Raw genomic sequence first — 25,376 nt, forward strand, 5'->3', positions numbered from 1 at the left:
GTAATGTAGAAGTCTTCTAGTCAGATAAGGCTTAAAGTTTACATTGTAGTGTAGTATTATATAGACATTTACTACAAATGTTAATACTATGAGTCTATAATTTCGATTGATAGACTATATAATATAAAACCCCAGCTAGTGTAGGAAATGATTTGTGGGAATAAACTCTCAGTCCACTTTAAACATCATACAATCCGCTATCGAAGCAAATAAAGTAAGAAATAAATTATTATATCAATATAAATTAATAAATTGTAAATAAATAAATAAATCCCATGAGTCAGTTTTCCCCACAAATGATACTTGCTTGTCTTCCTCAGTACATCCCAGCTGCTTAAGTTAGGACCAATGACAGAAGTACCCAGCTGCTCAAGTTAGGACCTGAGTCGTACTCTTCTAGTACTTTATCTATAAAGTCATTATCGGCAGACTCAGTAAAGCCAAGTATAGGAAGAGAACGTCAGCTGTGAGTGGCTGTATACTGGCCGGAAACGGAGTACATTCCAATGTTAGAAAACTGTTTTTTCCAAAAAACAAGTTCTAAAGAGTCATAATGAATCGGAAGTGGCGATATTAAAACTAATATTTCCTATGTTACGGATAATGCACGATATGTTTTACACACACACCAGTATTGGCGGGAACACTCGCAAGGTTCCGGGAAGACTGAGCTAACTATCAACCTTCGACGTAAGACTGGTCGTAACGTGAGGACTATTACGTCAACAGCGCTTACACAATAGTATACCGATGAGGAAATATGAAGCCATGCAACATGACTTACCACGTGCAATGGTGCAGAAATTGTGTAAACACACTGGCAACCACACACGCCCAGAGACACTCAACAAGTGAGGCACACATGTTACTGTTCGCTTCTGTTTATCATGTGTTCACACAACTACTTGTTCCTCATGCAGCCCAGTGTGTTCAGTGTGGGCACCACACCTGTCACACCCAGTGTGTGCAGTGTGGGTGCCACACCTGCCACACCCAGTGTGGGCACCACACCTGCCACACCCAGTGTGTTCAGTGTGGGCACCACACCTGTCACACCCAGTGTGTGCAGTGTGGGTGCCACACCCAGTACGGGCACCACACCTCCCACACCCAGTAAGTGCTACCTTCTACTCCTAAATTTCTACATCTGTCATATCGTAATTACACACAATTTGTAACGCTTCAACAACTTTACTGAAGCAAATTCGGGGAATTCTGCCCAAGTTGTTCATTACCAATTCGTGGTCCGTGGGCAGCTGTGGCCTGAATACGTTGGTGGGAAGCGAGGCAGCAGCAGCAGCAGCAGCAGTACTGACGGCCGTCGTCTGGGGACACCAACACTCTCCTCTGCTGGTTTGCTTATTTTTAGTAAGTTAAGAAGTGTTGCACTTGTCCGCGAGATAAACATTACAAGCGTTAATCTATATCTCTGATGTTTACCTGGTAGTTATTTACGTCTGAAACACTTAGATAAGCAAAACAAGGTTCTGTATAAGGAAGAATTTAATAGTCTAATCATTCCCCAGTTAATGGTTGGTTCTTTTAAGTATTCAGAGTGTCTTAAGGGTGGAGGAGCCGGGTCACCAGGACCAGTTATCAACTGGTGACTGAGAGAAAGGAGTTACTTCCATTGTGTGAACATTCCTGTTTTTGTCGGTAAAGTAAGATACTTTTTAGGACAAATTGCTAAGCCAGAATGACTATGTAACACTTGGAACGTATATAAGGACGAAGTGAAGGATCAGTGCCCAATCATTTTGAATCATCGAGGATTAAACGTCGACCTTTTATGAAGTAAGGCCATTCCTCTACCAACCAGTCTAAGTCGATGTTCTTATCGCATTTAGGGCAAAAACTTTGCTGACACCGGAGTGTCCATCACGACAGCATCTTACGTCTGCCAGTGTTGTGTCCATCACGACAGTATCTTACGTCTGCCAGTGTTGTGTCCATCACGACAGCATCTTAAGTCTGCCAGTGGTGTGTCCATCACGACAGCATCTTACGTCTGCCAGTGTTGTGTCCATCACGACAGCATCTTACGTCTGCCAGTGTTGTGTCCATCACGACAGCATCTTAAGTCTGCCAGTGTTGTGTCCATCACGACAGCATCTTACGTCTGCCAGTGTTGTGTCCATCACGACAGTATCTTACGTCTGCCAGTGTTGTGTCCATCACGACAGTATCTTACGTCTGCCAATGTTGTGTCCATCACGACAGCATCTTACGTCTGCCAGTGTTGTGTCCATCACGACAGCATCTTACGTCGGCCTCTTCGAGAACCTGTTTCCCATCCCCCGTTTTCTACTTTGTAGCTGACTGGTGCTGGCGGGGATGTTGACATCTACAAGCTCTCTACGTGCTCACTCTGACTTGCTTGCCTACAGTTTTGTTTCCACAGATCCCTACTACACACACACAAATAATAATAACTTTTCTTACTTGTAGCTCAAGGTTCTGGAGGAAAACGCGGCCTGTAGTGGTCAAGTGTACATTATGTGCTCTTAAAAATGAGTATTCGAATGGCAGTTTTGGCGTCAGTACTGACAATGAAGAAGAAAGAAGTGTAGTGTGAAGTTCATAAAGATTCCATCTTTATGAACTGCATAAAGATGGAATGTTCATCTTTATGAACATACTTCATAGGGGTACCACCTCTGGTGCAATTGCAGGGACCCACATCCTCGAAGAAGAAAACATTCACATTCTTATAAAGCCACTATAAAGTTGTCACATTCTTATAAAGCCACTAGCACGCATAGCGTTTCAGGAAAGTCTTTAATCCAGGATACGAACTCAAGCCAAAGCGCTCGCGGAGCGCCGGGCGAGTGTTTTACCACTGCGCCACGGGGACTACTATATTGGAGTAGTGCTTAACCAGTTGACTGATGCCCCGGTGAAAAGTGCATCAACGTTATGCATAAACTGATGTATAATGTATAATAATAATCATGCAAGGAATAAGGGGCTGGGACACGTGTATTGCTGGTATGTGTTACCAGGGCCTGGGACACGTGTATTGCGGGTATATGTGTTACCAGGGCCTGGGACACATATATTACCGGCAATATACCTGGTTGATACCTGGTTGATGGGGTTCTGGGAGTTCTTCTACTCCTCAAGCCCGGCCCGAGGCCAGGCTTGACTTGTGAGAGTTTGGTCCACTAGGCTGTTGCTTGGAGCGGCCCGCCAATAAGTGTTGTAAATTAAAAAAGGTGTAGCCTGAGCCAGGTACCCAAGATGGCCACTGTGCACTTGTAACGTAATAATCATCTGGAAAACTGACTGGTTCAAAATCTACACACAAACAATTCCTCACTAAACCAGGTGGCACGGCAAAAAAGTACACAAGAGCACAAAAGTGCACAATCACGAGTGTAATATGTAATCACCGGCCCTAAACATTATTTGGAGCCCGAGCCTAGGTTTTACCCCAGACATATATATAAAACAGTGAAGATCGCTCCACTCCACAAAGGAGGCAATAAAGCAGAGCAAAAATTATAGACCGATAGCGCTAGCATCACAGACCCTAAACACTGATATTGTTCCATCTCACAACGGCAGAAGTAATGCCAAAAAGCTTCAGAGCGGTGGAGCTGACATGAATCACTTCACAAAGCGAGAAACAATGCCACCACATTTCAGGCAGAAATGATCGCTAGCAAACTGTCGTCCCCTTAAACATGATGTACCACTCCCATCACCATCATAATGTAATGATAATGACTGGATACCAGGAAGTGAGAGCGAGGTGTATGTGACACATTAATCTGAGGCCACACTACACGGGACCAGCACATCACTTCTAAGCACCACACTACACCCAAGGTGTAATGATCAACCGTGTTATCACTTGTTAAACCTCGAGTCGTGGAAACATCTTGTTTACTAGGGTGTAATTGAAGATAGCATGGCGAGCAAGATAACACCTTCCACGATAACATGCTATCATCGCCTAATTTTCAGAAACCGTTATCATTTTGCGTTTGACTTTATAATTTATTAACATAAAAAAGTATCAGTTTATTTCAGGGCCAAAAATAACAATATTACAGCAAATAAATTAATTTATTTAATTAAAAAGAATTTAATTTTCACAATGTTTAAACACCGTGAAAATTACTTATTAAACTTTTTGTTTGTGTTTCAATAAGTTCGAATCCCACGACAGATCCGGAGTGTCGATAGGCAGCACTGAGCCCGAGGCGGGGGTGCTGCAGGGGCCACAGCTGCACAACCATGTATCATGTATAACATACATGACATGTCCATGAACCGAATTAATCCTATGTTGATGGAACCAACTCCAACCTATACCTTTAAGGTTTACAAACTCCCAAGTTTTTGATCATAAGATATTTTATATTATTCACAAGTGTTAGAAATTGGTATTAATATAACACTTGTAGCCTGCCTCTTAGCCTGTAGCCTTAGCCTCTTAGTACCCTCCTCATTAGGCTACTGTACCCCCATGTGTAGCCTGCCTCATAAGGCTACTATACTCCCAAGCAAGTAGCCATACTTGGAGCATACCTGGAGAGGGTTCTGGGAGTTCTTCAACTCCCCGAGCCCGGCCCGGGGCCAGGCTTGACTTGTGATAATCTGGTCCAACAGGCTGTTAACTGGAGCGGCCCGCAGGCCCACAGTGGCCCAGGTATTCCTGGCCGAGGTGTCAGAGCAGTCGGTTTGCAACCGCATGTTTCTGTTCACTTTTTCCACACAGGAAGAGACGTTTCGGCAATGTTTCCTTACACCTCATGACTCTATTCGTCTAGCAGTAAATAGGTATCCAGGATTAGCAGACTGCTGTGGGTTGCATCTGAGGACAGGTTAGTCATTTGCGTAACTTGACCCTAAAGACTTTGGAGAGTTTAGAACTAAAGCTGCAAGTGAGGGAACTACTGACGAAAACGCTAAATATGTTCTGCAAGAATAATCAAAGAATAATCAGAATCGCAATTTCTTTTGCAATACGATGATACAATAGGAGTAGAAGGTGGGAGATTGTGACCAACGGGAGCAACAGTAAGTCACACGTCGCTTATTGCATCAATCTCACCGACTTGGAAATAGAAAAAGATAATGATCATTGCTAGTTAATAATGTGGTGGTGTACTTGGCAACTGAGAGTAGTTGAGAGGACCCGCCACGGAGAGATAGTGTCACCTGATAGGTCTTATCTGTCCACACAATCACCAGCGGGGTCACGCTCGCCTCCCCCCCCCTCCCTCCCACCCAACCCCACCACAACCCACCCCCTCAACCCAACCCCACATGTTAATATATATATACCCCCACTCTACAGACAACCTTCATTCCTCCCCCTCTCTTTCTCCCCCCCTTCCCACCCACGCCCTCCCCCTCACCCCCCCCCCCCCACACCCCCTCAGCCCAGATAACTCTTACATTACAAGTGATAAGACAAACGTAATGTAGAACTTTCGTCCCATGTTATATGTCACATTTGTTAACCAGAGAGCAGTGCCCAGTAGGCGGGGTCCAAGAGCAAATAACTCCATTCTGCAGATATAAATAGTAAATACAGGTTTGTTTATTTTTTCCAGTGGGAACTTCCTGCGCGGGCCCTAAGCCTCTGGCTGGCCCACTAAGTGTTGCTTGTTTCTGTTTTACTTGGGCGGAGTATGAGTATTTATGACTCGTATGGTCGCTTCAGTAAGATTTTGTCCCATGTGTTTAACAACTTCTGCTCTGTAAATACAGGAGCTCTAATAGATAAGGGAGTACCTAAACAACAGGTTCTTGTTGTTGTTTAAGATTCGTTACTTGGAACAAAAAGTTCCAAGTAGCACGGACTATGGTGAGCCCGTTGGGGACTTACTTGGCACAGAAGCGGGAGGAAAACAACAGGAAACAGTGAGGGGCGAGATCTCAGACTGGCGTGATGTCACAAGCTGAGTCCCGCAGGGTTCTGTAGGACCTATCCTGTTTCTGATCTACGTGAATGATCTTCCAGAAGGTATAAACTCATTCCTCTCAATGTTTGCTGATAATGCTAAAATTTTGAGAATAATTATGACAGAGGAGGGCAGCAAGAGACTACAGGATGACCTGGACACACTGAAGGAATGATCTAACAAATGGCTACTAGAGTTTAACTCGAGCAAGTGTAAATTGATGAATATAAGCGTAGGGAGCAGGAGGCTAAACACAAGGTATCAGCTGGAGAGGAAATCCTTCAAGAGTCAGGAAGAGAGAAAGATCTTGGGGTTGATATCACACCAGACCTGTCCCCTGAAGCCTACATCAAAATGATAACATCAGCGGCGAATGCAAGGCTGGCGAACATAAGAACTGCCTTCAGAAACTTGTGTAAGGAATCATTCAGAATCTTGTATACCTCATCAGACCAATACTGGAATATGTGGCTCCAGCATGGAATCCATATCTAGTTTGTTGACCAGACCACACACTAGAAGGTGAAGGGACGACGTCCTGGACGGACCGAAATAGGTATAATATACCTATTATAGGTATAGGTTAAGTAACAATTGTAATTACGAAGCAATAAGATGCTTATCTTAACATACTAAGAAGGTTAGGTAAGGTCGGTGTTTTCTATGAAGCTTTTCAAGGTAAACTAAAATATTCACAATCAATTAGTATGTCACATATGCACTAATTTAATAAGTCAATATTGACTGTACGAAAGTGCGAGAATGGGTTGCAACTACACCACAACAATTAGCATTCATTGGCAGATTTTGCCAATGTCGGTGATTCGTTCTCACTAATTCATTAGTAGTCTACAGAATATTGTATAACGCTTTAGTCATCACATTCCAGCATGAATATTAACACAGAGGTGACAAGCGTGGGACAGCAGCAGCACTCCTCCTGTCACTCAGACTCAACCATACAGCCACTGTCACCTCAGTATCCCACACTCTCACACGCAACACTCAAAGTTTTGGAGTGTTGCGTGTGATCCGGATCCTAGGATTACGAGTACGGAGCGCTGTCTACTCACCTATCAGGCCACACGTGTTGTGGCACGTGTGTGATGGTGAACAGGTGTGTAGGTTTGTCAGCCCGGGCTGGTGTGAGTACACACCTGTGTTTGGTAAGTAATGCGCATCTGTGGGCTACACCCACACACACACACCCACACACACACACACACACACACACACACACACACACAGTAGACCAGCGTACTCTACAGCAGCAAAAGTTAGAACATCATTCAGAAACCTAAGTAAGGAGGTTCGCTTTACACTGCCTACATGAGACCAATCTTAGAGTATGCAGCCCCATCATGGAGCCGCCACCTAAAGAAACACATTAGGGAACTGGAAAAGGTTAAAAAAAAAATTGCGACGAGGCTCGTCCCGGAGTTGCAAGGGATGGGATATGAAGAGCGACTGAAGGAACTGAACTTGACGACGTTTGAAAAAAGGAGGGAGCGGGGAGATATGATAGCAGCATACAAAATACTTAGGAGGATTAACAGAGTGGAAATAGACGAAATGTTCACACGGAATACCAACAGAACAAGGGGACATGGGTGCAAGCTGGAAACTCAGATGAGTCATAGAGATGTTTGAAAGTTTTCTTTTGCCTTGAGAGTTGTGGGGAAATGGAATTGCGTAAAGGAGCACATTGTGGAAGCAAAAACTATTCACAGCTTTAACTGTAGATATGATAGAAAAGGACAGGAGTCATTGCTTTAAACAACCGAAGGCAAGAAAGGCGGGATCCAAGAGCCAACGCTCGATCCTGCAGGCACAAATAGCCTAGTACACACACACACACACACACACACACACACACACACACACACACACACACACACACACACACACACACACACACACACACACACACGAGTGTACAACACCAAACAAAAAGTGAAGCATGCCGAAGACTCTGAAGGTGACCTGGAAAACGAATCATATATGCTGCTCCCAGCACGGTGTTGGAGGGTAGAGGGGGGCATGGAGGAGGAGGGGGAGTGAGGTGGACAAAAAGGTAGAATAGGGGGGAATGGCCGTCACAGGAGAGTCATGCATCCCAGCCACCCGCCACGGGGCCTCACCACGCCCAGGACCTAACCCTACCCAGGGTTAGGGCTCTACCCACCATCCCCACCCCAGCAAGAACAACATAAACCCAGTTAAGTGACGACCACGTTCATCACAGCTGCCAGTCACACACACACACACTCCGTGTCAGCAAGGCGGACTACTAACATAACTCGCGCCATAGTCCACATTGCTATCATTTTTTCCGGAAAAGTTAACCGTGCGACACTGCACGAAGAGGCCGGTGTAGAGCATGCGGCCGGCCGGGCAGGTGTGGGCCGGCCGGGCAGGTGTGGCGCCCGGGGCACCGCCACACTCACCTGCTCATTAACGTTTTTCCCCGTCGAGCAGTTCTGGGTGACGAGAGGTGACTCGCCCAGTTTGGCAACACCTTCCCACACCTAGTTACCTTTGACCTTAGTATAGACCTACATATTATGACTTGCTGTTAGTATAGGCTTATATATTATAGGTCACTAAATTTTAGCCCTACACCCTCCCACAAGGGTCAAGACCAGCCCTACACCCTCCCACAAGGGTCAAGACCAGCCCTACACCCTCTCACAAGGGTCAAGACCAGCCCTACACCCTCCCACAAGGGTCAAGACCAGCCCTACACCCTCCCACAAGGGTCAAGACCAGCCCTACACCCTCCCACAAGGGTCAAGACCAGCCCTACACCCTCCCACAAGGCCCAAGACCAGCCCTACACCCTCCCACAAGGTCCAAGACCAGCCCTACACCCTCCCACAAGGTCCAAGACCAGCTCTACACCCTCCCACAAGACCCAAGACCAGCCCTACACCCTCCCACAAGGTCCAAGACCAGCCCTACACCCTCCCACAAGGTCCAAGACCAGCTCTACACCCTCCCACAAGGCCCAAGACCAGCCCTACACCCTCCCACAAGGCCCAAGACCAGCCCTACACCCTCCCACAAGGCACAAGACCAGCCCTACACCCTCCCACAAGGTCCAAGACCAGCTCTACACCCTCCCACAAGGCACAAGACCAGCCCTACACCCTCCCACATGGTCCAAGACCAGCCCTACACCCTCCCACAAGGCACAAGACCAGCCCTACACCCTCCCACAAGGTCCAAGACAAGTAAGAAATAATCAAAAGAGGGCACCAAGCCAGGGTGACTATGCAACACCATCAGTGTCAAGTGTAAATAGTCATGACAATTTCTTAGTTCCTGTGTGTTTGGAGGGGGTTTGTTTATGCAGGCGATGAGTCACAGTAACGTGGCTAAAGTATGTTGACCAGACCACACACTAGAAGGTGAAGGGACGACGACGTTTCGGTCCGTCCTGGACCATTCTCAAGTCGATTGATATTGTAGTTCATGAACCCTTTTATAAAGTTATTGTTTTTCTCCACACTTTAACCTTCCTTTTCCTGCCTATACAGTTGCCTGAGCTGTGCTGAATTGCTCACACTGCTCACCTTGCTATCATCAACAAGGTGATCTCTTGTTGATGATTGCAACTTCAATCTCTGCTTTTATCTTCATTTAGTTTTCAGAACATACAAATGTTCAAAGATTTATACAATATCAATATAAATGTAAAGTCTAATATAATAAAATATAATCAAAGTATAAAAAAGCAAAAATGTCAAAATATCTAACAGCCTACTTGAAGAAGACTAAACTAGCGAACACTGGAGACGCCGACTACAGTCGTTCAAACAATCTGAATTCAAACAATTCTTAATCCAGTCCAAGATGTTGAGGTTCAGTCTTAGACACGTGAAAGTCTAAGTGAAGTGAGTGAAGTCACTGAGTGAAAGGATTACTCATGGCTTCACAGTGATCTCATACAGCAGAGGACGCAACTTACCTAAGAAGCAATCTTTTACGCTAACAGAGCAACCCGTCCTCTTACAAATAAGGAAATGTATATGTTTATCTCTCAGAATGTTTGGTAATATGTTTATTGCTTGTGATGTGTGTCTATGTATGTATTAACACGATGTACTGAACGGGGTGAGAATAGCTTGAGCTACCTCATCCCTTTTACCTCAATAAACTTATTTCAACTTCAATTTCTTAAAAATAACGTCACTTTTGCTGGTATGCGCGCAATGACCAAATTTGGACGTAATTTGAAATGAAATCGACTCACAAAAGTGACGTACTGTTCCGTTTCTGTTTGAGTCGTCCGGCCGACTCTGTAAGGTTAAAATAGGAGACTTTCAATTCACGTTTTTCATAACGTTTTGAACCTTTATGAGAATTTCCTGCCCACCTAACCTATCAGAGGACCCTTAACTTACTGTTGTTGAAAAAAAATCCCAAATTTATTTTCATTTTTTTTTCATTTTCAAATTACGTCGACAGATCATATATTCACAGATATGCAATTTTAGGTATCGTAAAGTATTCCCCACATATCGTATATTACAACTCAAGCACACATTACATAAACATAAATCGGATCTGAGATCAAATGCTAAAGGTTAGGCTTTTTTAAATAGCTGCCGGTGTGATATTATTGGTAAATACAAACTGAAAGTTCTTCTGTAAATATGTATATCTCTGAGTGTTACCAAGTTTTTTACGGATACAATAACTTATGGGACGAAAATAAGGAAATCTTATAAAATTAATATACTTATGAACTGTAGGTATTTTAACAACTATTTTATGCAAATTAGAAAAAAAATTAATGTAAAAATCTCTGGCGAAGTGTGATTAAGACCTGATATTATATATATATATATATATATATATATATATATATATATATATATATATATATATATATATATATATATATATATATATAATATTGGTGTATACTGGCAGCAGGTTTTCTTTCAAACATGTCTCATTGAATATGACCGCATATTCTGTATTTACTATCTTCTGATTTAGGGCTTCTATCCCTCTAACTATTTTCTTAGCATCAGGGCTTAGCTGAAATAGGAGTTCTCCAAAACTCATTTTCGTAATTTCAAGGTGATTTTCAATTTCAGTACGAGCAGTATTGACCAAGATAGTCCAGCAGTAATACTATGCCAGTACGAGCAGTATTGAGCAAGATAGTCCAGTAGTAATACTATGCCAGTACGGGCAGTATTGACCAAGATAGTCCAGTAGTAATACTATGCCAGTACGAGCAGTATTGACCAAGATAGTCCAGTAGTAATACTATGCCAGTACGGGCAGTATTGACCAAGATAGTCCAGTAGTAATACTATGCCAGTACGAGCAGTATTGAGCAAGATAGTCCAGTAGTAATACTATGCCAGTACGGGCAGTATTGACCAAGATAGTCCAGTAGTAATACTATGCCAGTACGAGCAGTATTGACCAAGATAGTCCAGTAGTAATACTATGCCAGTACGAGCAGTATTGAGCAAGATAGTCCAGTTGTCGGAAAATCCGACACCATTTAATAATCATACAGATAATAGCTGTATTACCAACAAGTTACCCATAGAAAACGTAACTTGTAGTGGAATTACCGTCTATAGAAAACGGGATATCATCACCACATACTATTATAATTCACCACCTATTATGGTGGGAATTATTCTTAAATACATTAGTCTTTGGACTTTACCATCATAAAAACATCTTATATAAATTAACTTAATTATCAATATTAAAGTAGAGTAAATGTGACCCTTCTATCACTTTCTGACATGTGGACAATGTAAGCCAGGCGTCAGAGGGAGGAAGGAGGGCAGCCATTGTTGTGTCACCTCCGAGACGTGTGGAGCAAATTTGGCTCCTATCATATCTGGACAATGTCGGCCAGGCGTCAATAGTATGGAGTGTTAGATGCAGCCATTGTTGAGACTAGACCAGAGGCTCACACGGGAGCAAATTCGGCTCCTGTTAAATTTACTTGGACGTAGTGTTATGGAAACTAAAAGTGTACCATTATCAACACGCTGTCTACAAATTCAAGTTAAGTGTTCTTTCCGAAACCCATTATCTATCATTAGTGGCCATTAATGTCATTGGGTAGGGTTTGCCGGTTAGAACGCGAAATCGCCTCATACTAAAGGTAATTAAGCCAGGTCTTTATTGTTCCATGTACAATGTTTCTCTGAAATACCTGTCATATACTAGGTTTCTGGCTTCACAGCTAGCGCCCTTTTAACAGGTCAAGACGAGGAAGCATGTTTGTGCTTCAGTTACCAGCACGTGGAAGCTACCTCAAAGAGGGAAAATGTGGTCTACATCCTGGTTATACCTGCTGTACAAATAAGATAAGGAACCTTTTCAATGTATGTAGTTAATTCTGCAGTTTGATTGGCTGCATATATATAAACTAATAAACCCCCCCTAATGTGTAGAGGATCGATTTGTGAGATTATGAGATTATTGCAGAAATACAGTCCACTTATCATTATACAAATTGCTATCGAAGTATATAAATTAACGTAAATATAAATTCATATAAATTAAATAAATATAAATCTCACAGGTCGGTTCCCACACCAGTAGTAATACTATGCCAGTACGGGCAGTATTGACCAAGATAGTCCGGTAGTAATACTATGCCAGTACGAGCAGTATTGACCAAGATAGTGCAGCATCAGGGGGTTGTGTCCAACACAGGACCAGGTGATCATGCGCCTCTGAGGTCATGATTCACCAGCATTAATTAACAATGACGCCCTCGCCCGACTTTAGGGACTACATCCGTAGCCTCAGGTTTCAAGCGCCTAACATTGGCCGGAATCTTGTTAAGAGAAACTTAAGAGAACCTAAAACTTATGAGGGAACTTAAGTCAAGCCAGAAAATCGTAACCAGTGGAATGTTTCAGGGATTCAGACTACACTGAGAAACATAATGCGAGAAACATGTTAAAATAAAACTATAAAACTTTACCTCACAATGTGATAGTGTTGAGTAGCCTCATCTTATAGTAGTGAACTGAGACTTATTTTAATAATGCGTTTTGCTGGGGACAGGGAGCCAGCATACATTATTATTTGAGATTTATATATATATTATGTATATTATATATATAATATATATATTATATAATATATATAATAGATATAATATATGTATATATATTATATATATAATATATAATATATATATATATATATATATATATATATATATATATATATATATATATATATAAATATATAAATCTCAAATAATAATGTAAGCTGGCTTGCTGTCCCCAGCAAAACGCATTATTTAAATAAGTCTCAGTTCACTACCATAAGATGAGGCTACTCAACTTATATATAATACATATATATAATATATATATATATATATATATATATATATATATATATATATATAGATAGATATATATATATATATATTATATATATATAGATATATATATATATATATTATATATATATATTATATATATTTAATAATAATAATATAATATATATCTCCCCTCCCCCTAAGTGCAGTTTCCTGGTTGTTTTGTCCTACCATCTCCCTTCTTTTTCCGTTTTATTTTGCTTTGTTGTATATTTTTAAATGTAACAAAATGCAAGTTGGTAAATACAATGACAGGTTAAAATGTTGTGGATCTCCTAAAGCTCCTCAACTTCCGGGCAGGAACCAAGGGCACAACTGGCAGCTCTTGAGTCTCTGGTAGTGTCAATGAGCCAGGACCCAATTCTCTGAAAAATCTCATGGCAACTTTGCCCCAGGGGCCAGGTGTCTCAGATGCTATGGGAACAAATGCTACAGGCGTTCCAGTTGCTTGTACTCGTTTGACTTTACTGTGGTTGACTACACCGCATGCCTAATCAGCACTGGCGGATATATATGTCAGCTAGAGTGGATACACATGTGATGTCCCACAATAGCTATTTGCTCCCTCTTTCAGCGGTACATTATGATACCACCTGTGCAAAATGCAGGATCTCCAGTTTTGGGCCAATAAGAGAAATCTGCATTCTCTTGTGCGCAGGCGGGAGAGATACATAATAATTTACACGTGGAAAATAATAGAGGGGCTGGTCCCAAACCTGCACACAGAAATAACATCACATGAGACCACAAGGCATGGCAGGATGTGCAGAATACCCCCGTTGAAGAACAGAGGTGCAGTAAGTACTCTGGGAGAGAACTCTATCAATATCAGAGGCCCAAGACTGTATAACACGCTTCCACTACACATAAGGGGCATAACCGGCCGACCGACCCCTCAGTGTTCAAGAAAGAACTTGACAAGCACCTCAAAAAATACCTAATCAATCAGGCTGTGACTCATACATCAGGCTGCGAGCAGCCGCGTCCAACATCCTGGTTGACCAGTCCAGCAACGAGGAGCCCTGGTCGACGACCGGGCCGTGGGGACGCTAAGCTCCGAAATCATCTCAAGGTAAGGTATGGTGGGCACCCACCGCTCTAAGGTGAGCATTCTCCTGTTTAGACCTATTGTCTTATGTATGACCCTCTGTCTTGCGTGACAGTGAATACCAGCATTATCCTCACTTTAATAAGACTATCAAAATCCTCAGATTAGGCAAAATTGTAATTAATTTTGTCAATAAAGATGTTAATAATAATAATTCTCCTGTTGTGATGTTGCAGCATGGAGCTCAAATATTTTATCCAGCACTGTGCTGTCCCAGGTGGACTGTTTGTGGTTTTTTGCTGGGTCTGGTCTGGGTGCTGGAGCTGCAAGGGTATCCCACTGAATCGAACATTTAATGAAAGTAGCAACGTGTATCCCTGCCATATCACGAAGGGGGATCTGTTAGGATTTGTTTTACAAGGTGATTCGATGCAGAGGAGGAAGAGAAGGCTGGTAGCCTTGTATCGAGGTCCCCTCAAAGGTCGAACTCCTGGTCCTTCCCATGATGCAACTCCACAACATTTGCCAAACTCTCGGGTACTTATTTACTGCTACGTGAACAGCGGCATTAGGTGAAAGGAATTGCGCCCAACCATCTGTGTCCAGCCCGGGAATCGAACCCGGAAACCCTGATTGTAAGTTGCAAAGGATGCCGGCTGTAGAACAGTTTGAGGAAGATGAGAACCCCATGTGTGTGCATGAGTGTCGGAGGGTGGAGAGGTGCAGGATACAAGGTGTCCAGTAACACATGTGGCCGCCCAGAGAGCCATATATATGTCACTCCTAAACAGTCACGTTACGAGACGGCGCCGCCTCCTGTAACGTTGTCCCCTCCAGTGTCTTGTGGAGCACAGCTTGTATTTAGATGAGGCTATGTGTAGTATTATTATTGATTACTCCTATGTTGTCATGGGAACTGTGCCCTAGTCTCACTCAGTGAGCTGCCTCTTTATCAAGCCAGTAACGGTGGTTGTGTTAGAAAAACTGCCATACCTGGTTGATACCTGGTTGATGGGGTTCTGGGAGTTCTTCTACTTCCCAAGCCCGGCCCGAGGCCAGGCTTGACTTATGAGAGTTTGGTCCACTAGGCTGTTGCTTGGAGCGGCCCGCAGGCCCACATACCCACCACAGCCCGGTTGGTCCGGCACTCCTTGGAGGACTCGGTGATACCTCTCTTCTCCCAGGGGACTGGGAGACATTAAAGCCCCTGTGGGTCGGGTCCCAGGGTGCTAACCATGTATATAACGCTAGACGTTGCAGTATACGAAATCGTATTTATTGGATCTGAGATTAATTATAAAGCACTAAGCCTTACACTGTATATAACGCTGAAATCCATTGAAACTTTGCAAAATGAGACTGCAAGTTATCTAGGGGGCGCCAAAGTCCACAGCTTTCGGCGTGACAGCATTGAGTATCTCGGCAAGATATGAAATTTCAAACTAAGCTGTCTCGTACCTAGGGTGAGTCTAACATGCTGTGCCTAGCCTAGGAGGGGGAAAGTGCGATTAGGCTTATGCACTTTAGCTTTATAAGGTAGGTTTTCATAAACAAATTAAATATGGAAAATTAATGGCAAATCAATCAATTAATCTATAAGAGAACTGAGGCCTATAAATAGATTTCGTCAATGGACGTAAGATAGTAGTGTACAGACTACGTTATTAACAGTGTTTACAATGAAGAACACGACTGAGAGTGATCAGTTTATGGGTCAACCCGTCCTCTTAAAAATAACGTCACTTCTGGCTGGTATGCACGCTATGGCCAAATTTGGACGTAATTTGAAATGAAATCGACTTACAAAAGTGACGTACTGTTCCGTTTTCTGTTTGAGTCGTCCGGCCCACGCGGACAGGTTAGGAGAGGAAACTTTCAACTAACGTTTTTCATAACGTTTTGAAACTTTATGAGAATTTTCCTCCCGAGGCTGCACCATACTGACGGTTAACTAGAAGTAAGCACAAAACGTTCCGGACGTGCGGCTAATATATTTAAACCATTACTATTCCCTCAGCAATGAAGTGTGTCGTTGACTAGGCTAGTACGGCTCCTTTTTTTTTTATTAAGATATGAGGTACATCTGCATTAGTGCAGCTACCCTAGACTATATGAAGTGGAGTACAGTGTGTCAAAAAAGCTAACTAGGTGATGCTAAAAAATCCCCATCACACAGGATGGTTAGTCATACAGAGAGTACGACTCATACCGTACTTGCCAGTGAATTGCTAAGACAGGCAGTGGAATTATATAAGGCAACTTGCAATAGTCTTCTTGAATCGACCATGCATAAGTTAGCAGTAACATTAAGATGGCAATAACAAAGACAATATTAACACGAATGTCCGTTGAAAATCTTTCTGATGTAACAAGTACTCAGACTTCAAAGCTTAGGCATTATATACTATTATGAATACCACGAAGAGACGTTCATATATAGAAATAATTAAGCCAGAAGCTGGTAATACTAACATAGTGGCCGGACGCGCCTGGGAAACTGACATATCCACCAACTCTGCAAACACAAGCGTGGAATGCACTAGGCTTAAATGTCAACTTTATGAACGATAAAACATGTATTATAAAACATATACATTATATTGTAGAATGTCGTACATTGACTGATTGGGCTATGCTCGTCTGTAAATATGATAAGAACTGGAACATTTGATAAGACAGTGGACAAGTACCCAAGAGTTACTATGTAATGCAACAAATGTTTAATGTGACGTAATTACAACTCAAACTTGTGGTAGAGTGTTCAATAACCTGCTATGTCTTGTAACACTCTGACCCTGGCCATGAAGGACACAAATGTGTCTGCACATTTTGGTGACATGCATACCGCTTACCACTGTAGCTGATGGCCACGTCTGTGGTAGCAATAAACAAATCAGTCAAGCTTCCCACTGCCGCCAGCAACCCCTACAACAGCCACTCTCCCCCATTAACCCCTCCCCCCCCCATAGCCCATCAACAGCCCTACTCTCCCCAGCAACCAACACTCCCCCATCAACCCCATTAACTTTCCCCCCAGAAGCCTGAACATCAACCACAGTAGCTCCAACCCCCCCCCCCCCCCACAACCCTGGAACTTGGCGGGCTCCCCCAGAACACTCGTCCAAGTCTCACCGCCAGTATCGCCACATGTAGAGAGCCTTCAATGGTCTTTCACCTGAGTCACCAAGAATTTCAAGGCGGCGCTAAGAAAGTTGTGTGTAAGCGCTGCGTTGTTTCCTCACCTAGATGTGCTTTGCAGACTCCAAACGCTAGCTCCTCAACCCCGCCTTACCAGTTGAAGGTTTATTTATACAGCGGGAACCAACCCTTCACATTCAATAATATATATACTTTTTAAACTATTTATAATAACCTGTAGTCCATTTCATTTGATGACCGAGGGCTAGACATAGGCCTGCCCTTACCCTAAAACATTCCTAACATCCTTGGTACTCATCTGTGCCTCAAGTTCTATACCATGTGTCATTGTGAACCGTGTTCTTTGTCGACTCTCTGTCCCTCTGAACATTCTAAGTTATTATGTGTTCTATTTAGTACCCAAAAATAAATGTTATACTTTTATCAAGCTACCCCGTGAGAGCCTAATGCAGACCTTCGCAGAGTGAGGAGTGACCAGCCACACTGTGCCCGGTGAGGAGTGACCAGCCACACTGTGCCCGGTGAGGAGTGACCAGCCACACTGTGCCCGGTGAGGAGTGACCAGCCACACTGCGCTAGGTGAGGAGTGACCAGCCACACTGCGCTAGGTGAGGAGTGACCAGCCACACTGCGCTAGGTGAGGAGTGACCAGCCACACTGCGCTAGGTGAGGAGTGACCAGCCACACTGCGCTAGGTGAGGAGTGACCAGCCACACTGCGCTAGGTGAGGAGTGACCAGCCACACTGCGCTAGGTGAGGAGTGACCAGCCACACTGCGCTAGGTGAGGAGTGACCAGCCACACTGCGCCAGGTGAGGACCAACCACACCCGCCCAAAACCTTGTCCTATTGTCTGACATTATTACCGCTTCAATATTAATGTTGGCAGACTCTTAAATAAACATTATTGATCAAATTAATTTATATTTTCACATTATATTCTAATATTAAACAACACCCGAGTATTTAACAAATTATATATATGTCGTTATAATGTTTATTTGAATCAAAATTACATTTAAATACTTTAATTCAACTAATGAAATAATCGAGTGCAGCAGCAGCAGTAGGGAGTAGTGGTGGAGGGGGGGGGAAGGGGGGGTGATATGGGAGGGAGTATGGTGGGGGAATAGGTGGGCCGGGAGGGGGGGAGGTACAAAATATCGATTTTCCCCCATATGAACGCTGGCAACGCTTCACATATCGAGCGTGTGTACTTACCCATCAGTGTCAACGGTGTGTGTGTGTGTGTGTGTACTCACCTAGTTGTGCTTGCGGGGGTTGAGCTTTGGCTCTTTGGTCCCGCCTCTCAACCGTTAATCAACTGGTGTACAGATTTGTTTAGCCTACTGGGCTCTATCGAATCTACATTTGAAACTGTGTATGAAATCTGCCGCCATCACATCGCATCCTAATGCATACCATTTGTTAACTACTCTGACAGTGAAAACATTATTTCTATGTCTCTGTGGCTCATTTGGGTACTGTCCCCTTGTTCGTGTGTTCCATCCGTGCTGAAGAGTTTGTCTTTGTCCACCCTGTCAATTCCCCTGATAATTTTTTAGGTGGTTATCATGTCTCCCTTACTCTTCTGTTTTCCAGGGACGTGAGGTTCAGTTCCCTTGGCCTTTCCTCGTGGCTCATACCTCTCAGGTCCGGGACTAGTCTGGTGTTACCTCTGAATCTTCTCAAACTGTGTCTTGTGCTTAACTAGGTATGGACTCCAAGCTGGAGCTGCATATTCTAGGATTGATCTAACATAGGTGGTATACAAGGGCCTGAACGATTCCTTACACAAGTTTCTAAAGGCAGTTCTTATGTTGGCCAATCTAGCATATGCCGCTGATGATATCCTTTTGATGTGGGCCTCTGGTGACAGGTTCGGTATGATATCAACCCCAAATCTTTCTGTTTGATTCTTGCAGGTTTTCACCTCCCAGATTGTACCTTGTGTTCAGCCTTCTGCTCCCTTTCCCCAATTTCATTACTTTGCACTTTCCTGAGTTGAACTTTAGTAGCCATTTTCTAGACCATTCCTCCAGTTTGTCCAAGTCGTCCTGTAGTTTATCTTCATCTGTCTTGAAGATGTAGACAGGAAGCCTTCCTTCCCCCTCCCCCCCAGGAAGCAGCCCGTAGGAGCTGTCTAGCTCCCAGGTGCCAATTTACTACTTGGTGAACAGGGGCATCAGGTGAAAGATGCCCCTGATTTATACACAGAGCCAGCAAGTGGGCCCCTCGTCACACCTGTCTCAGCAGACCCATCTGACCTATGGGCCCCGCCTGTCTCACCGGTTCAACTCCACTTTTTATCAGTGTTGGTGTAGTGATTAATTACAGTTGGAAGATGGAGGCGAGGTGTTGGGAGGTGGCCACACAAGGCCGCGTCTGTCCTCATGTATACACTACATCACAATAACGGGGCTGGACATAACACACCCCAACCCGTCCTCGACTCTAGTCCATTCCATCCAGCGGTCGACCCCACAGACGCATTCAAATTTTTTTAACATGCTGTTCATTCAAAACGGGAATTTTCTCAAATATAAATTAACATTATAATATATATTTTGGCATATTGTGCATATGTAGGCACTGGTTTGGTTTGGTTAAGTGTTTAGGTTCTGTTGGCGATTATTTGTAATTGTAATACGTGGGTGAAGCATTTATAGCGTTGTGGTTCGAACAAAATTGGTCAGTGAAGGACTTGTTCCGGAAGTGTTCGAACGTCATCAGTTGTGAGTCGTGTGTAAACCGTTTTTCATTCATAAGCACCTGGGGATTTGGCGGGTGCATGGACTCACTTTAGGGTCATTGTTTGGAAGACTGACTGCACACCCAACCAACACTCCTGAAAATAGAGGCGACGACCGAAGCGTCACTTTATTTTCAGATGTGTGGGCCAGGTGTCGAGTTCTGCACATGTAGGTTCATACTACACATTCCACAGGGCCTATAGAGAGAACGGAGAAGGAAATGAATTTACTTTACCAAATGCATCACAAAGTTTGATAATAAATCAGAACAATTCTAAAGTGAGTCGGGAACACCAGGAACACAAACCATTCATCAAGAACACAAACCACACGCCAGGAACACAAACCACTCGCCAGGAACACAAACCACACGCCAGGAACACAAACCACACGCCAGGAACACAAACCACACGCCAGGAACACAAACCACACACCAGGAACACAAACCACACACCAGGAACACAAACCACAAGCCAGGAACACAAACCACACACCAGGAACACAAACCACACACCAGGAACACAAACCACACGCCAGGAACACAAACCACACGCCAGGAACACAAACCACACGCCAGGAACACAAACCACACGCCAGGAACACAAACCACAAGCCAGGAACACAAACCACACGTCAGGAACACAAACCACACGTCAGGAACACAAACCACACGTCAGGAACACAAACCACACGTCAGGAACACAAACCACAGATCAGGAACACAAACCACACGTCAGGAACACAAACCACACGTCAGGAACACAAACCACACGCCAGGAACACAAACCACACGCCAGGAACATAAACCACTCACAAACAATACAAACCACGGATCAGGAACACAAACCATTCATCAGCAACACAAACCACACGCCGGGAACACAAACCACTCACAAACAATACAAACCACAGATCAGGAACACAAACCACGTTATCTCGCTAGCCTATCTGAACCTATCTGAAAACGATGTAAAAACAAAAACGGGAAAATGTCTCATTAGAAGACACTGCAGATGACATTTAAATATCAATATCTTCCGGTAAGCAACAAAAAACAGCACAACATTGAATTTGTAAAACAAAAAACTTTCAATATAGAACAGCGCTCAAAATAGGTAGTGAATAAAACAGTATTGATCGCGTACAGTGTGGTGACATAGGCTTTATCTCCTTCCACCTAAATACTGCTGAAATAAGAGCAGAAATTTAAAAAAAGGGGGATTTTTTTATTGGTGCCGTCCTATTGGACAAATTCCTGCAGTAAGTGCTGCATCGGTCGAATTTTAATGGATATGTGGACTTGTGATCAAAGACAAGCAATAGCCTAACAAAATTGGGTTAGCCAAATATTGCAAGCCTAAGGCTATCTCATCCTTACAAAATTGGGTTAGCCAAATATTGCAAGCCTAAGGCTATCTCAGCCTTACAAAATTGGGTTAGCCAAATATTGCAAGCCTAAGGCTATCTCATCCTTACAAAATTGGGTTAGCCAAATATTGCAAGCCTAAGGCTATCTCAGCCTTACAAAATTGGGTTAGCCAAATATCGCAAGCATAAGGCTATCTCAGCTTTACTCAGCATATGTCTATAAGAAATACTGAAATACAAAGTTAAATCTAGATTCATTGAGGAAACAATCAGGTGGGTTACTGCTGCGACGAAGGCCTGCGATATGTAGGCACCAATAGCCTGGCTGATCTGAGGTTCACCAAGATAGACTGGTATCCGACATGTTGCGGAAGTAGCACAATGATCTCAGCACAAGCACAACAAGCAGATACTCCACCAGCACCATCCTAGAGGTGCTTTAGTAAGATACTGGAAACATGTCTAGTATTAATGAGCAGTAAACTCAGTACAACCATGTTTTGCAGCATTCAAGAAAAAAAATGTAATACTTTTAGTTTCGTTCACACACTTTTTGGTCGACCTCAGACTTGTAGGTGCCATGACTATCACAAAGGATGCGACTCACAACGGGCTACCAATATTTCTGGCTGACAGATAAGCAGTATGCGACTCAAAACGGGCTACCAACACTATTACCCGTAAGGTAAATAGGATGCAACCTACATGGGGTGACTAACACTACTGGCTACCAAATTAATACGGGACAACGCACAACGGGCGACCAACACTACTAGCTACTAAATATGCAAGAGACAACATCCAACGAGCAAACAACACTAGGTCGACCGTTCCGAAAACCTACAGCTACACCTACATGTTGTTGATCGGTGCTGTCTATAGGTTAAGGCACAATCGAATTAAGGATCCCGGTAGTACAGTCGGGTTTGTTCTCGACTCGCAATCTAGCATTCCGGGTTCGAATCCTGGGGGGGACAGAAATGTTTGGGCGCATTTGTTATAATCTTGTGCACCAGTTCACCTAGCAGCAATTAAGTACCCAGGAGTTATGCTACTTTCTGATTAAATTTTGTGTGTGTGGATAGGCAGGCAGGAAGGTTACTCAGTAGACAAAATATTAAAGTCCTTGCGAGGCATAATCAAGTGTAACATTTGGGGTTTACGGCTCATGCTCGGTCATGATATGGAAAATTGGTTTACCGAGAATTATATAAAATATATATAAGTGTAATAATTTCCCACGTAAATTGATGTAAATGTAATCTTTAAATTGTAAATCATTTAAGGAAAAAAGTATAACATTTAGGGGTTTGAAGTTCATACTGTGATATGAAACACTTGTTTAATGAGAATTATACTACTGTATATGTAATGTAGTATTTTCTTGTAAAATTGATGTATATATGATTTATATTGTATATTATTTAATAAAGATAAAAAAAAATTGGTATGGGGTCGCATCCTTGGGGGGGGAAGGACCTCGACATAAGCCTAACACACACACACACACACACACACACACACACACACACACACACACACACACACACACACACACACACACACACACACACACACTCTGGCTCCCCCAACAATGAACAATTATTATTATTACGCTCTAAAACGCGAGCCGCAATAAAATTATGACGTCATAGTGACGTCAAATACCTTATCCATACCATACATAAAACTGAATTGACTCCTATTTTGATTGGGTTAGGTTGGGCTGGGTTTACTTACAGAAGCGATGGCGTAGTGGTGAACATTTGCTCAGGTCTATGATACTATTTTAATTTTGTTGATCGATTAAATCCGAGAAACGTAGGCTTACTCGAGTCATTCGTAGACCTACGAATGTCGGTGACATTCACAGAACCATCCGTGGCACTCAACACTGCCCGTGACATTCACAGGACCATCCGTGGCCACCAACACTGTCCGTGACATTCACAGGACCATCCGTGGCCACCAGCACTGTCCGTGACATTCACAGGACCTTCCATGGTTGCACAGGACCTAGTGAGAGCTCCTGCCTGGCGCCAGGCGTCACTTAACACCCTAACATTAGCTCTCACAAAAGGCTAAGACCAACACAGTGCAAGAGACCTATTGAATAGAAAGTGCAGAGACGATAATTTAAAAGTACGACTTGATCCATGCAGAGCACTCTAAGGGTTAACTCTGACCCCGGCATGGAACATTAAGACTGATCCAAAAATGAAGCTTTTGCCTAAAGGGTAACTTATCCCAACAAGTACACTTTAAGAGACGTTAGCCTCAGTCGGGCACTTGGCAGTAAAGTCACTGATCCCAACAGAGCACTAAAGGGTAACGATGACCCCAAAATGGCACTGAAGCCTCGACCCAAGACGACCGATTGACGATAGAAGCCTTGACCCCAGCCAGGCACTGAAACCTTGACCCCAGCCAGGCACTGAAACCTTGACCCCAGCCAGGCACGAAAGTCTTGACCCCAGCCAGGCACGAAAGTCTTGACCCCAGCCAGGCACGAAAGTCTTGACCCCAGCCAGGTACTGAAACCTTGACCCCAGTCAGGCACGAAAATCTTGACCCCAGTCAGGCATTGAAGCCTTGGCTACGATCGAGAACTTATTAAAGGTAGAGGCCTTGATTCTACATAAATGATTGAACGGTAGAAACTTTGACCCTATATGAGCACTTAAAGCTAGAAACCTTGACCCCTGACTAGAGTAGAAGCCTTGAAAAGCCTCAGGGAAGCCGCATAGGACACCATGTACCCAGGGGGACACCTAGTAACCAGCACACTAGCCTAACACAAATCACAATTGCCATCCCAAGTTTTCCGCCGCCTCGAGTCTCCACGACACTGGGACTATACATCCCGCACAGACTATGAAAAACTGTTGAAGACAAACCAGTTAGGGGGAAGGAGACTGGACAGTTAGTGTGGAGAGAGTTGCTGCATCTTGGTATGGTGGCGGAGTAACTCCATACTCAGCACCACACTATACACACACACGCACTCCACTTCTTACACTCAAAGACATTTCAAGATTCTTGTTACATTTATCAGGTAAGAAATGTAATCGCCGAGATTTTATGAACTTTATCATTTGACCAAATGAACTTTTGTTCTGCATATAACTGAGTTCAATATATAACACTGGCGTTGTAAACATTTTTCACGAGCAAATGTGGCAGATGAACATAAATATGAGCATCGCCTCTCACAAGATAAGTTGATTACACTGGTGTCATTAATGGGGCTTGTTACAGTGTGTGGCAACACATAGCTAGTTCCCGGGGGCTACGGTGGCCCAGCCACACCACACACAACAGCCCTCAACGTCACGGACCACTTGGCTTACAGAGTGGAGTAGGAATGAGCAGTTAAGGAGGCACTATGGGTCCTGGAGTTCACTTATGAACAATATCACACAAACAGCGACGGTAACACACTCAAACACGGCCGCGGCGCCACACTTAACCCAACGTCTCGTACTGCACGCAACTTCTCGTACCGCATTTCATTATTTATTTAATTTTATTTATTTATTTATTTATTTTATTTACAGGAAATCATAATGAATTTTGTAAATATTTTGATTTTACAAGGTACACTGGTTGGGTATATTCTAGCTAAAGCTACCGAGATGAAACTTTCTCTACACGCAATATTATGACCTTGATAATACCCAAATGTAACTGGTAACATTTGAACCAAAATAATATTTGGGGTAAAAACGACATACCCTCGGAGAG

At 43.5% G+C, this 25,376-nt stretch overlaps 1 protein-coding gene across 6 annotated transcripts in view; it reads right to left on the reverse strand.

Annotated features, from left to right (window-relative positions):
* LOC123767922 (SNF4/AMP-activated protein kinase gamma subunit) overlaps positions 1–25,376 on the reverse strand; it is a 246,500-nt gene that overhangs the window by 204,572 nt on the left and 16,552 nt on the right. For 5 of the 6 annotated variants that reach the window (XM_045758053.2, XM_045758052.2, XM_045758051.2 and 2 more), the window contains exon 1: positions 24,983–25,083. The exons of the other annotated variant lie outside the window; for it this stretch is intronic. The gene's annotated coding sequence lies outside the window, so the exon portion shown is untranslated. Of the gene's footprint in view, positions 1–24,982; positions 25,084–25,376 lie in introns of those variants that run through there. 6 annotated transcript variants of the gene reach the window in all.

This window comes from Procambarus clarkii, chromosome 58, assembly GCF_040958095.1.
Source record: "Procambarus clarkii isolate CNS0578487 chromosome 58, FALCON_Pclarkii_2.0, whole genome shotgun sequence".
Classification (NCBI taxonomy): domain Eukaryota; kingdom Metazoa; phylum Arthropoda; class Malacostraca; order Decapoda; family Cambaridae; genus Procambarus; species Procambarus clarkii.